The sequence below is a fragment of the Lithobates pipiens genome, unplaced genomic scaffold (genome assembly GCF_037356315.1).
Source record: "Lithobates pipiens isolate NorthernLeopardFrog02 unplaced genomic scaffold, aLitPip1_a1.2 Scaffold_17, whole genome shotgun sequence".
NCBI lineage: Eukaryota > Metazoa > Chordata > Amphibia > Anura > Ranidae > Lithobates > Lithobates pipiens.
The window spans coordinates 10884131-10899734 of NW_027507755.1; positions in this window are offsets into that span (position 1 = coordinate 10884131).

The window sequence follows — 15604 nt, forward strand, 5'->3', positions numbered from 1 at the left end:
GTGGCGCACCGGAGAGGAATGACTTTAACCCTTCTGCACTAGTCACCTTGCTCTATCCCCCTCACTTGCAAAAATTCCATGCGTTTTTCAGCAACTGAATGATGCGACTTTGAAAAAATTTCTGTTGGACATTGAAAGTTTTTTGTTTTTTGTTATTTTTTCTTGGTACTTTTACAAACGCTTTGGACTGTCACTTTTGAGATTCTGAACATAGAGCATAATTTATAGATATAGGTTTATGGTTTGCATATGATTTCTTTACTAAGCACATATGTATTATTTTTAATTATTTATTTTCATGCGATTTATTCACTATTTTCTTGCAACACATGTGCATTTCTGAGTGGCAAGTCAACAGACACATTTATTTTTTCCATTTTATTTTAATTTAATATATCCACTTGGATATACCCACACGTATTTTGGTAGATATCACTTATATAGTGGATTCTAGGAGATTTCCACATTAGTTCACATGAATTATTTAGATCATCAGCAGAGATAATAGATCACCACACGCATATATATAATTTTGGCACTCACAGTGCACGTTAAAAAAGGTTTTAGCGCCAAAGCTCAATTTACACCTCATATTTCTGACCTACTCCTAAATTTAGGGGCAGGTTTCAAGCACAGGCAGCTTCAACCTTTGGATTTCATCTCGCCATCATTATTTTCATCCATTTTATATAATTGAATTTCACTTGATTTCACTTGATTTTACAATTTTTTCTTGACCCGTATAGTGAATAGGTACAATTTGTCCATAGCGCAATCTTATTTATTTTCTTGCTACTTTAATTTAGGGCCTTTTTTTTATTACATCAAATGGGTTTTGAATTCCTTAAAAAAGTTTATGTGAATCCATGGACGAGAGTCAAAAACAGCTCAAAAAAAGGTCAAAGGTGGCAAAGAGACCTATCAATTAATTCTGAGTGATCTTAGAAGCATCTCAAACTGATGTCAAACTGATGTCATTGACACAAGCCCAAAGCTCGCTGACAGACCCTAAGAAGTAAAATTGAAAATTATGATGTCCCTGAAATTTTGACACGAAACTGAAGTTCATAATTTAGGTAAAAAATATTGTCAAAAGTCAAAAGAAAAAGGCAAAATTAAGATTATTTTTGGTGTTTTTAAAATATGGAATTGGCCCTAAGGCTCATTTCACATCTAGGCATCCTAGATCGCAGGCAGGATCGCTGCAATCCTGCCGGCAATCCCAAATCACGGCAAATCGCCTGACGCGCATGTGATCCCCATTACTTCCAATGGCACCACGTTTGTGGTGCAATTTTGCCGCTATTATCGCCCGACGAACCGTGGTAAAATTGGGCAAACAGAATCGCAGTAAGACTGTTGCCCAAAAGAAGTTCAAGAACTTCTTTTGGGCAACAGGCATCTTGCGATTCTGTTTGCACGATCCGGGATGCCTATATGTCAATGGCGCCTATGTAAGGGTTACAATAATTTATTTCCACTTTCCTGGATCTATTTTTCTTTATTAACCTCAATATTTTACATGTTGTTTACAGAACGAAAAAAATAAATAAATGAAAATAAAAAATGTAAAAATACAAAAAAGCGAGAACACAAAATAAATAGAAATAGCTAAATTAAATATATTATGACAGATAGCCAAAACACGCATACTGCATATTAGCTCTCTCCTGACCAGAACCAGATATTGCTACCCTTCCTCTTTGCAGTGACACTGATAAACCCTTCAGTAGCGCACTAAGGGCCATGCCATACACAGGGCAAGTTGTTGATACATTGGGGTGCTCAGCAAGAATCAAATCAGAGATTGGTGATGCTATAAAAAGGAGAGGTAAAGGAGATCTATGAAGCTACTGAGACAGAAGGAGGAAGGGATGAGGCATTCAATATAGAGTAGCAGCAGAGATGAGCAATTAAGGTGAGGAAGGTGAAGGAGATAAGTGACACTATGGTGAGGGAAGGAGGAGGGGGAGATGAGTGACTCGGTGGACGGCAGAGACAGAGATGAGCGACACTATGATGAGGGGAGGTGGAGGAGATAAGGGATACTATAGAGAGGGGAGGAGAAAGAAATAACTGACACTATAATGAGGGAAAGTGAAGAAAATAACTGACAACATAGTGAAAAGAAGGTGGGAGAGCAGCCAAGAGAAGATGTGTATATATATAGAAGCTGCCCAGGCAGTAAAGAGTCTCTGTCGGCATCTGAAATCTGTATTTAAAGCCCTTCCTGGCAAAGTGAAAAAAAAAAAAATCCTTAACCCCACAAAATCCACAAAGCACCTGCCTGCTCCCACTTACAAGGGTTAAATAGAAAAAAAAAAAACAACCAAACCTTGTTTTTCACCCACCCAAGTATATTATGTCCCAAACAGTCACTGCTGGATTCCAGGCCTGCTATTAACTGGTCAAGGACAATACAGATTTGGTTGATTCTTTGGTAGATCTTTATGAGATATATTAATACAATTTGAAATAATACACCATGAGAGTTTTTATTTCTGAAGTTGGCAAAAGGGATCGGTATATGGTGATGTAGGACTAGTAAAAAGCATTTTATTAAATTTTATTAATTTAGAGGTTATATCAACCCGGTGAGTGTGAAGTACATCCACAGTGAAAAAGGTGGTAGAATCCATAAAGGACATAATGGAAGTGGAGGGGATTGTTTTTTTTTTAAATTTAGAAGTATAAGGCCTCCTTCACACGGGCGAACCTAAAGTGATTCCAAATTGTAAAAGTTTTTTACCTTAATGCATTGAGGTAAAAAACTCCCCGCTACCTCCAACCCTAAACACTTACCTGTCTCCTGTCATCTCTCCATTGCTTTGCTGTCCCATCTTTGAAGGGATGTAGGTCCGGACTTAAAGAGGAAGTAAACCCTGATGGGTTTACTTCCTCTTTCATTCCCTGCAAAGGCAAAGCATAATGGACTACTATGCATTGCATAGTAGTCCATTATGTGTCACTTACCTGACACAGGAGCCAGCGATGTCACAGCTGTCCCCTGTAGTCCGGCGCATCCATCTTCTTGGTGGGGTCTCGCAGCCCCGCCAATGTCATTCGGCGAAGCCGCAATGACGTCACTCCCGCGCATGCGCATGGGAGCCGACACGCGCGGCAGCTCCTTTGTTGAGAATGCCGCGCTCAGTGCGCCTGCGCGCCGCTGTCTACGGCGCATGCGCCGTAGACAGCGGTGCCCGTTTTCGGGCAAATATCTCCTAAACCATATAGGCTTAGGAGATATTTCTTGGACCTACAGGCAAGCCTTAATCTAGGCTTACCTGTAGGTCAAAGTGGTTTGTAAGGGTTTACAACCACTTTAAGTGCAGTTTTCAATGCTTTCATTATTGGTAGGTAGGCCAAGAAAACAAAGGAAGTTGAATATCAAAACTCACATGGGGTTCTTATACCTTCTTTGCTATCAGTTGCTGGGTGGATCACAGCATCCAGAAGCATCATGCACCACATTTTTTTGGTGGACATGTCCGCAGCAGACAAGAGGTTTGAGTGTAACTGATGTGAGTTTCAGGGTATTATTACTCTGCGCAACACATTAGGCATCATACCGCAGGATGAATGTCATTTATTTATTTATGCATGGAAGTGTATTGTTATGTAGTGTATTTATGCACTGTGTCGCAGTACAGAGTGGAATGTACCCTGTTGAAGTATTTGTTTTTTTTGTATACTTTTATGCAAAATAAAGTACACATTTTCAATCAAAAAAAAAAAATCTGTTTCCCGGTTCTAGAGTGAAGAAAGCTGTATCTTGGAGGTTCATCACACTTAACTGCATCATTTCTTTTTCTTGTGTAGCAGGGATATAATTGTGTATTAATGCAATTAATGTGAAGTACAATGCAAATCTATGGATAATGTTATTCACTAGTATTGGATGCCATCTAGTGACCAAAACTGGAAATGGACTTTAGCTATTTTTCTTTTCTATGGTGTTGGAAAGATAACAGGAATTGACTGTGTTTACTTTGATCATTTGACCTTATCTACCCAGGAGTCTGTGTGATCTACCCATGAACACTTTGATATGCAGTGCATGCTGGGTAGGGTATAAAAAGGGACTGCAGCGGCCATATTTGGTCTCTTGGAACCACGTTGCCTGCCTGTGGGGAACTGTGTGTAAGGTTCTCGGATGCATCGGTAGATAGTTGCCACGGAGTGCAAACCGGACTGTTTGCTGGGTGACTTGACGGAGCCAAGAGCTGGTGAACAGACCGACGGAGATCGGAGATGCTTGTTGGAGCAGGGGAGAGCCGGATCCAGTCGGTGGAGTGACACGGAGCATCTGGCCTAGTCAGCGGAAGCAAGCTGCAGTTGTAGGACTCAAGCCATCACTCAGAACTCTGATCCGATTGGTGAGCAGGTTGCGGCCCACTGTTTAATCTATTACTCATACTTAGACTTACTAATAGACCTCGCTGGGACCTGTTGTTCCACGGAAGCGTAATTTAGCAACTGACACTTAATAGGCTCGAGGCCCATTTCACTTTAGTACCTAAGTGTGATTACAAGTTTCTGGAGTTATACCTGAAGTGTTCTAAGTCAAATTTCTCTACTTACCCCTTTGGAATACAATTATTTGTGGAGCTATTTAAGCTAGCGAAGAAATACATTAAGTGAGGCCTCACATAGACTTTAAATAAGGGGAGCTCCCAGGTCTAGATAGTAACATACTTGCATGTTATTTATTGTATTTGCCTGTTGACTTATGTTGTGCTGATGTTCTACATTGGAACGACAGTGCAAATTCTGTAACCACCTATTTGCTATATTTTCAGTAAAAGTATTCCTGTTTAAGAGTACAAGTGTGTGGTTTACTGTCTTTCCCCACCAGGTGGAGACAGAGGATCCTGAGGGATAGACACAGGTACATTATACTGTTTACACTGTACTGTATTATTATTGCACCACAGCTGTGCCAAGGGGACAGAGTCATTCAGAAGGGGGGTTTCTCAGTAGAGTGAAGGCCCAATTCTAATCAGCAGCTCCTTCGGGGGTCAGTGCTACACTTGTAAATTTCCAAATGTCATTGGGATTGAGACAGGATTATGAACAAGCCCAGTGGAGAGGATTAAACAGCAATGCCAAAATGGAAACAATGGTATAATTTCTCAATGCAGAACTGGCAGTGGGAAATTAGACCCAGACAAATGCAAGCAATGTGTACTTGTCTTTCTGTACAATGTTTGAGTCTTTTTTTCCACAGCTTGAGCATGGTCTTGTTAGCACATGCAGTAGAGTTTACTACCCCTCTGAAAAGCAGACTGCGGTGCAATACTTTTTAGAACCAGTTGACAGGTAGCTTAGAGGTGATATGGCACCTCTTGAACACCGGATTTAACCATTTAAAGCTCATCGCACTGCGCCACTACCATATGAATTACACATGGTTGCAGAGCATTCTTATTCAGTTGAATGGGTCACATTTGGCAATGGTTTTGCCTGCCAAACATAACATGTTGCCCGTGGCAAAGTGTGCTAACATGGCCACTGCCTGTGTTAGCTTGGCGGTATCTCTAGCCACCGTAGACCTAATTTACATGAGCGGCAAAGGGTTGCTAACAATTTAAAGTTGATCCTTGCCACCCATGTAAACCAGGCCTATGACTGACTGAAAAATGTGTTATAAAGTAACAACTTTTCCATACACCACTCTGCTGTGCAAAACACCAGTGGCTTTTCTAATGCGCGACCATCCAGAACTGTTATATAAACAGGCTGCTAAGCAGGACTTCGATTTCAATGAATTTTTCAAAGGTTAGAGCTGCATTGAAGGAAAACTGCCAAGTAGCTTTGGAACTGCTCTCAATGGGGCTCTGAAAGCACTGAGAAGCAGAGATCCAAAGCAGTGACCCACATCTCTCAGCATAACAAAAGGGCCCGCTGCAAGCTGAAAACATCTTTTAAGGGTTATGTACAATCGAGCTGCACAAGAGCAGGTCAGCTCTTAATTGCACTACAAAGATATTAATACACCTCACCGAAGCAACAACTGTCAGTTTAACTAGTCAGTAAAATGCTAGTAGCAAGCTGCATATGTAATGCGGTGGAAATAACTGACGGGACAAAAGATTGCACTCAGACTGGATCAGCTTTACCAAGCATTCGCAGAGAAATAATTATGCTGACATTTTTAAAGTGGAACTCCAGCCAATTTTATAGTAAGAAGTTATAACTTTTATCAGGTTTTTATTATTGTCTATGACAGATAGGTGTTAAATGTTTTAAATAAAATACATCTAACTCCAGCCAAATAGTTTTTTTTTTCAGTTTTTGATTGAGTTAAATTTTCTGTTCTGTCTATAAACCTTTGGGGAGAATGTCCTTTACGTCTTGTCCCTGGATCGCTCATACAAAAAATAAAGGGGTTGGTTGTCAATAGGGATGAGCCAAACACCCCCCGGTTCGGTTCGCACCAGAACCTTCGAACAGACCTAAAATTCGTACGAACTTTAGAACCCTATTAAAGTCTATGGGACTCGAACGTTCAAAATTAAAATTGCTAATTTTAAAGGCTAATATGCAAGATATGCAACAGACAACACCAGCAATAAGGGGTATCTTCAGGTGTATACTATGCTGGAGGCACACAAAACCCACTTTAACTAATGCAGATGTGTGTATTAGAGAACACCCGCAATAAAGGGTAGATACAGGTGTATACTGTGCTGTGCTGGAGGCACACAACACCCACTAACTCCTGCAGATGCCTGTATTAGAGAACACCAGCAATAAAGGGCAGATACAGGTGTATATTGTGCTGGAGGCACACAACACCCACTAACTCCTGCAGATGACTTTATTATAGAACACCAGCAATAAAGGGTAGATACAGGTGTATACTGTGCTGGAGGCACACAACACCACTTTAACTATAAGATGCCTGAGAAAAGAACACACTGTCCCTGCCTATCTAGCTCTTTCCCTGCATGCCGGAACACACTACACAAGGCCGCCGCGCTGGCAGCCTTATATAGTGTGGGGCGTGTACTAAACCCCCTGAGCTATAATTGGCCACAGGCATCCTGCCTGTGGCCAATTATTGCTCTCCTTGCTGCCGGCGCTGTGATTGGCCAAGCATGCGTGGTCACAGTGCATGCTTGGCTAATCATGAGCCAGCAATGCACTGCGATGGCGTAGTGCATTGTGGGCCGTTCGCGCCACACGAATTTGGTGTGAACGGTCCACAAAGTTCTGAATTCGCCGAACAGACGAACGGCCGATGTTTGAGTCGAACACCAAGCTCATCCCCAGTTGTCAATAGAACAGAAGGGAACAAACAGCAAGATGTCCTGTGACTGGACAGGGCAGATCCTCCATTTATCTATTGCCATGCTTTCTGGGAGATGAATTCCAAGAGTTTTGTGAATGAATGAGGGGACAGGAAAAGGAGGAAGCAACAGCACAAGCCCTTCACAGTTTCAACAACTGTGATTGTAAAGGAAACATTTTATTCAAATAACAGTAAAAATATGGAAATTGCTGCACTAAACCACTAAGTGAAAATCAATTAAATATAACAAGCTGCTACCACTAAAATAAACAAATACATAAAATACAAAAAAGTGTAGCTTTAAATGTGCCAAGAAGGAGGAACACCAGGGAGAAAAGAGTCTAAAAATACTATAACACAAGGTGACAAACCTGGTGTCAAAACCTCTTAAGGGTAAGAAACACAATGAGGTGTGTGATACCTAAAACATAATAAAGTCCAGACACTAAATACAAAGAAATGTGAATAAACTTCATGGAAAGTGTCCAATCAAATGGCTGTGATATATCCTCTGTGATGAATGGTGAAAAAATGTAGACGTGTGGCATATACAAAGCAGGGTGGACATTCACCTGATAGGGGGTTGCGGTTAGATACTTCTTAACAGACACGGTGGACCCACCTGTCGTATGACAGTGGGTCAATCTGGCTTAAAATGGCTGGTAGCCAGGAGCTCATCGGTGACACCAACTTGGAGATGGTCGTAGCCTGTAGAGCAGGGCTCAAGTCCTGCGGGAACGCATGGGAACGGAGTTCTTGTACTTTTTCCACAACAGGAACTCAGTTCCTGCAAGACTTTAAAGTATGTGAGCTGTGTGGCAGGTGCTACACCAGCAGCCGCTGACACAGCTTGTAATAGTAAGTGCCGCACACCCAGGGTGGACTGACAATTCAGGCATTGCCAGTAGGGGGGCCATATGACAGCTTCCTCTTCGATCTACCTGTCAATCACAGCTAGATGACGGGTAGATCAGGTCCTTGCTGCTAAGAGATTGTATTTAGTCAGACCTCTCATTATGCGCTCCTCCCTGCCGGCCCCTCCTGGCAGGCTCCACCCACCACAAGCTACCTACAGAAAACTATAGGAGGGGGTGGAGACAAGACCCGACACCCTGCACAAGGAGAAAGAGCAGCAGTGGCCGGTCTTTATTACAGGAAGTTCTTGCCCAGAGGCAAAGTTTCACATAGGATTATTGCCCAAATCTATATTAATTATACAGTACAAAGCACACCAAGATTCAAGTAAAAATATACATGACTCTTGTATTTAGACTTTTTAGTCTCATTCATCACCTGTCACTCCCTGGACATATAAACACACCCCTCTGCATGGGTGTAGGGGTCTATATGTCTATGTGAATAAGGCCAAAATGTGGACATGACTAGAATACCTGGGGCACCTTGGGACAGAAGACAGAAACAACTATAGCACCAGCTTACCCCCAAAGCACCTGATGAGCCCCAGAGGCAGGGTGGGCTAGCATTTCACTTCAGGGTCAAGTCCTCGACAATAGTGGAACAATGTAAACAGCAGGACACCAGTTACTTTTTGATACAACTCACACTCAACATTCCTGGAAGAGAGGGCTAAGGCACAGGACACCTATGAATCCCAGGACACCCCGCTCAGACCCCCCCCCCCCCCGCGCGGATAGATTGGGGGACACCCCGCTCACAAACTCCCCCCACGGGTGGATCATGGGACACTCTGCTCAAACCCCACCCCCCACACGGATAGATCACGGGACACCACACTCATGGCCCCCTCCCCCACTGATGGATTGTGGGGCTGCCCATGCAGGAGGACTGGCACTTACCAGGTGTCCTCTTCTCAGGCGTCTCCTCTCCAGTCAGCTTCCTCCTCTCTGTCCCACTTCCGCCAAAGCACTGAGCATCCAATAGGGACGCTTGGCGCTTTGGTCAATCAGGAAACAGGTCTCACTGACCTGCCTCCAGATTTTCGGGGAGGCAATGTGGTCTGAAAATAGCGAATATTCTTTCCCTATGGTCACACAATGGGTGGGATCAGGACGCACTCCCTGTGCCCAGAGCCCACCCTTTTTGAGCCTCTGGCTCTAATCAGGTGTTTCAAAAAAAAATACTACCCCTCCTACCCCCGCCATAGGAGTCCATGCCCACAATGCACAGGCCACTACTGCTGCTTGGTCTGTTACTCAGAGCGCCCTTATACACACTTTTATCTCAAGTCTATCTTTCAGCCACTGCTTTTTTCAGGAAGACTGATTCCCTCTTTGTAAATTTGGATGGGCCCAGGAAGGAAGTACTGGCTTCCCATTTCATCATCTCTAGGTGGCTCTGACAGACCATAGATTAGGCATTTGGTCTTAAGAAATGGGTTCATCTTTTGCATCTAAGCTTCACTCCACTAGGACAGCAAGTGCTGGTTGGGCTTTCCGCATCAGGGTTCTACTTCCCAGATTTGCAAGGTGCCACCTGATCTTCTCTTCAAACATACTCTAAGCTATACCTAGCAGATTATTCTGTCTGATCTAATGCCAGTTTTGAGTATAAGGTCCCTTAGAAAGCACTTTAAGCTGCAGGCAACTCGCAGTTTATGTTGCTTATGTAAGGCCTGTTAGTGGTTGTTTGTTGTATTACTCGTTACACATTTGGACTGCTTTTGCATGCCCTGCATGTTTGAGACTTACCGTGTCCCTCAAAACACAAGAAAGAACATAGAATGTTTTTTTATCTTGATAAAATCCTCTTTCTTGGAGTGCATTGAAGGACATGAGTTCCACCCCTCTTGGTACTCCTTTGCCACAAAAACGTGAGGCATGCTGGCCTACAACTTTTTCTTTACCAGTGTCCAAACTTCCCGAAGGTGATATCTTATTTCTAACTATGTATGCACTAAGCACCTACTAGACTAGTGTAGGCACCAGAGTGTATTTATCTCAATGTGAATGCTGATGTACCTGACATTTTTGACATACAGTAAATTGAGTTTTCAGGAGCAATATTTGATCTGTATATTATATTACAGTAAGTTGAATTTGTCTTTATTTTAGCTTCTCGTATTTTTCACATGCAAAGAAGAAAAGACCTTTTTGTGCTGCCCAGCAGGAGTGTTTGTATTACAAGATTGGCAGAAAAGAATGAAATGTTTTTTGGGAGGTCCAATAAATGAATTTTATCTGTGTATGTGGCTGTTTACCTGAGGTTTAGCTTTAGTTGTTTTTATCTGGAGTTATTGTTTGATACTTCTGCATCTTTATTTGCAATACAAATTATAGGCAGTATTTTTGATTATTTATGTGGAATGCAGTGCTTTATAGCGCCTCAGGGAAAGTGATGTGGAAGTATTATGTATCTGTGTTTGTCGTTGTCTTTAAGTAAGCACTCCTTTTTGGAAGCCTCTCTGTATGGCATTATCTACTGTGCATCTGGGAAAGTATTCACAGCGCTTCACTTTTTCCACATTTTGTTATTGTTACAGCGTTTTTCCAAAATAGATACAATTCAATATTTTCCTCAAAATTCTACAAACAATACCCCATAATGAGTGGTTCCACTCAGAACAGGCCTTGCCATGGTCAACCAAAGAAATTGAGTGCACATGCTCAGCGTTATATGCACAGATTGTCTTTGGGAAATAGATGTATGAGTGCTGCCAGCATGGCTGCAGAGGTTGAAGGGTTGGGAGTCAGCATGTCAATGTTCAGACAATATGCCACACACTGAATCAAATTGGTCTACATGACTGTTGTCCCAGAAGGAAGCCTTGTTTAAAGATGATGCACAAGAAATCACGCAAACAGTTTGCTGAAGACAAGCAGACTAAGGACATGGATTACTGGAACCATGTCCTGTGTTCTGATGAGACCAAGATAAACGTATTTGGTTCAGATGGTGTCAAGCGTGTGTGGCAGCAACCAGGTAAGGAGTACAAAGACAAGTGTGTCTTGCCTACAGTCAAGCATGGTGGTGGGAGTGTCGTGGTCTGGGGTTGCATGAGTGCTGCCTGCACTGGGGAGCTACAGTTTATTGAGGGAAGCATGAATGTCATCATGTACTGTGACATACTGAAGCAGAGCATGATCCCCTCCCTTCAGAGACTGGGCAGTATTCCAACATGATAACGACCCCAAACACACCTCCAAGATGACCACTGCCTTGCTACAGAAACAGAGGGTAAAGGATGGACTGGCCAAGCATTTCTCCAGACCGAAACCCTATTGAGCATCTATGGGGCATCCTCAAATGGAAGGCGGAGGAACCGCAAGGTCTCTAACATCCACCAGCTCTGTGATGTCATCATAGAGGAGTGGAAGAGGTCTCCAGTGGCAACCTGTGAAGCTCTGGGGATTTCCATGCCAAAGAGAGTTAAGGCAGTGCTGGAAAATAATGGTGGCCACACAAAATATTGAAACTTTGGGCCCAATTTGGACATTTTCAATTAGGGGTGTACTCACTTTTGTTGCCAGCGGTTCAGACATTAATGGCTGTGTGTTAAGTTGTTTTGAGGGGACAGCAGATTTTGAGGGACTTGTTATACAAGCTGTACACTCACTACTTTACATTGTAGCAAAGTGTCATTTCTTCAGTGTTGTCACATGAAAAGATAGAATAAAATAATAAAATAGTTACAAAAAAAATAGTTAAAAAAATGTGAGGGGTATACTCCTTTTGTGTGATACTGTATGTACATGGGATTTTCTTTATTTTTTATTTTTAATAAATTTGCAAAGATTTTGTAAGAACCAGAGGGGCGCACCTTAGACATTTTAAACAAGCTTCTTTCACGTTGTCATTATGGAATATTGTTTGTAGAATTCTGAGGAAAATAATGAATTTAATCCATTTTAGAATAAGGCTAACAAAATATGGAAACAGTGAAGCACTGTGAATATTTTCCAGATGCACTGTATATAAGGGAGGCCATAGATGATGTGATTTTCTTTTTTGTAACCACAGTTGCAGGAAAGAAAGGACGCTCATCAACACAGACAGTGTTGATGTCGCAATCCTTCCCAGGGACCTATTGTGTTCGTGGGAAGCTGTCCTTCTCTAGGAGAACACAGTGATTATTGCTAGTGGCTACAGCCAACATGTTGGTTGTACTCAAGTCAATTGATGGAGCAACTTGGGTACAATCCACCAGCTTATAGAGGGTTTGAATCTTGGCTGGTTTGATCTTTAGACTTTAAGGCAGGCAATGGATGATGCGATACTCTTTCCTGTAATGGCAGGTTGCAGGAAAGAAAATCTCTTAAATCCCCCCCATCAACACAGCCATTGTTGATGGGGGGGATCCCTCCTCGGTAGCTATTGTGTTCATGGGGAGCCATCCTTGCCGGGAGAACAGAGTGATTATTGCTAATGGCTATAGCCAACAAACTGGTTGCACCCAAGTCAATAGATGGATCAACTTGGGTACAATCAGCCTGCCCATAGAGGGCTTAAATCTTGGTGAGTTCAGCAGGGACCGGGTCAAGATTCAAACCATCTATAGCCGGCTTAAGGCTGCATTCACATTTTAACGCTTCATGAACACATATATGATCATGCGAATTAATGTCGTAATTGTCACATGTAGTGCAGCCATTGAGATCAATGAGCTGCCGTTTGCGTGTGGGGTAAAAATGTGCAAAAACGCATCACAATTTTGCATGGGTGTAAACCAAATGTGATTGCAGCCTAACAGAATAAAATCAGTCCATCAAACAGGGAGTTACTATAACTTGCAGTTTACTAAACAAGTGCAAAGTTAGAAGCAGTACTGCAAGACAGGTTCAGGACGGCAAAGAGCATGCATACAGTAAAAAATAATACAAACCAAACAATGAAAGCTGCACAGACACGGACTCTTCACAGCAATTTCTCTGTGGCTCAATCAAGATCGCACGACGCATAGCCTGGTCTCTATAAGACTCATTAGAAAAAAGAGATTCAAGCTCAGAATTATCACTTAAGTAAAACAGGTTAGAACACAAACAGTTATTTGCACTTAACCTCATAAACAGCATGCCTCTCAACAAAGTCCAAGGTACAGTAGCTATAGTAACACAGGCAAACAGCTGCAGGGATCCAAGGCCCTGCAAGAAGAAAGGGCCACCCCCACTTGAATTTGAATATTCTGGTAGCAGGAAAGGAGGTGCTGCCAGTTGCATGCTACTAGGCTCCGGTCCATCTGCCTGCACACTAGTTGTGACATTGGAGGGCTGTATGTCTATTGATACACAAAGCACAACTCCCCCCCCCCCCCCCCAACATTCCTCTCACTGTCTGTGATTAACAGCAAGAGGAACCAATGACTCACATTGCTGTCTCTAAGCCTATGAGAACAGAGAGGGCAGACAAAGCCACCCCTCTCTCGCACAGCGCTGAATCGAGATTGGGCTGAGGTTAGTGGGGGAGGGGGGGGGGGCTGGGAGTAGAGCAGAATGCAGAAGGTTTTTTTTGTTTTTCACCTTAATGCATTCATGAAAAACCTTCTATACTGCTGCAGCCCCCCAGAGCCCCCTTTTACTTACCTAAACCCGAAACGTTCCAGTGATGGGGACAAGCACAGCAGCACCAGCCATTGTCTCGGGTCCTCATTGGATAGATTGAGAGCAGCGGGAGCCATTGGCAATCAAATCCAGTGACACTGGAACCGGAGGGCGGGGCCGAGTCCTGCTGTCTGTGTCAATGGATGCAGCAGCAGGACTTGGGATTGCGCCCACATGAAATGCGGCTCTCCATGGGGGCATTCAAAAAGAGAACGAGCCAGGAGTGCCGGTGGGGGGCCCCAGAAGAGAAGGATCGGGGCCCGTCTGTGCAAAACCCTTGCACAGAGGCGGTAAGTATAACATGTTTATTATTTAAAAAAAAAAAAAAAAACAAAAAAAAAAACGAACCTTTACAACCCCTTTAAGGCAAAAACATTATAGCTTTACAACCACTTTAAAAGTAAATGTAATCACTAATCCTTATATTCAGAAGTGCATGACTAGAGCTGCATGATTAATCATTAAAAAAATTGCGATCTCGATTCAACCCCCCCCTCACGATCTGAATCCGGCATTTCCATGATTTAGTGCAGAGCTGCTCTCTGCTCACAGCTGACACCTGTCAAAAAAAAGGCCACCTGCCAAGTTTATCACAACATTGCTCAACGCTGAGATAAACAGAAACATTGGGGTTTATTTACTAAAGCTGGAGAGTGCAAAATCAGACTCACTTCTGCATAGAAACCAATGAGCTTCTAACTTCAGCTTATTCAGTTAAGATTTGGCAATACAACCTGGATTGGTTTCTATGCAGAAGTGAGTCTGATTTTGCACTCTCTAGCATTAGTAAATAAACCCCATTGCATCATTTGGTTCTATTAGATCAAAGGGATGAACTTTGACCCTTAAATGAGGTCAGTTTAACCACTTAACCAGTTCCAGACCGGTGCACGACGATGTACGTTGGGAGAATGGCATGGGCAGGCATATTGGCGTACAGGTACATCCATTTCTATATATGCCGCCCTGCCATCGCATGCACGCCGGTCGGGACCCCGTGAGTCCGGTCGCAAGTCCCGCGGACTCGATCGTCTCATGGGGAGGCTGAACGGAGATATGCCGTTGTAAACAGCAGCTCCCCGTTCTGCCTAGCAACAAGTGACACTGATCAGTGTTCACTAACACAAAGCCCAGCCCCCCACAGTTAGTAACACGCCCCTAGGAACACTTAACCCCTACACTGCCACCCACTGGTTAACCCCTTCACTGCCAGTGTCATTTACACAGGAATCAGTGCATTTGTATAGCACTGATTGCTGTATAAATGACAATGACCCCAAATAGGTGTCAAAAATGTCCGATGTGTCCGCCATAATGTCCCAGTCACAATAAAAATCGCTGATCACCGCCATTACTATTAAAAAAAATTAATAAAAATGCCATACAACTATCCCCTATTTTGTAAACGCTATAACTTTTGCACAAACTAATCAATAATCGCATATTGCATTTTTTTTTAACCAAAAATATGTAGAAGAATACATATCGGCCTAAACTGAGGGAAAAAAATGTTTTTTTTTATATATTTTTGGGGGATATTTATTATAACAAAAAGTAAAAAATAATGCGTTTTTTTCAAAATTGTCGCTATATTTTTGTTTATAGCGCAAAAAATAAAAACCACAGGGGTGATCAAATACCACCAAATGAAAGCTCTATTTGCGAGAAAAAAAAGACATCAATTTTGTTTGGGAACCATGTCGCACGACCGCGCAATTATCAGTTAAAGTGACGCCATGCCGAATTGCAAAAAGTGGTCTGGTCTTAAGCCAGCAGAATGGTTCGGTCTGAAAGT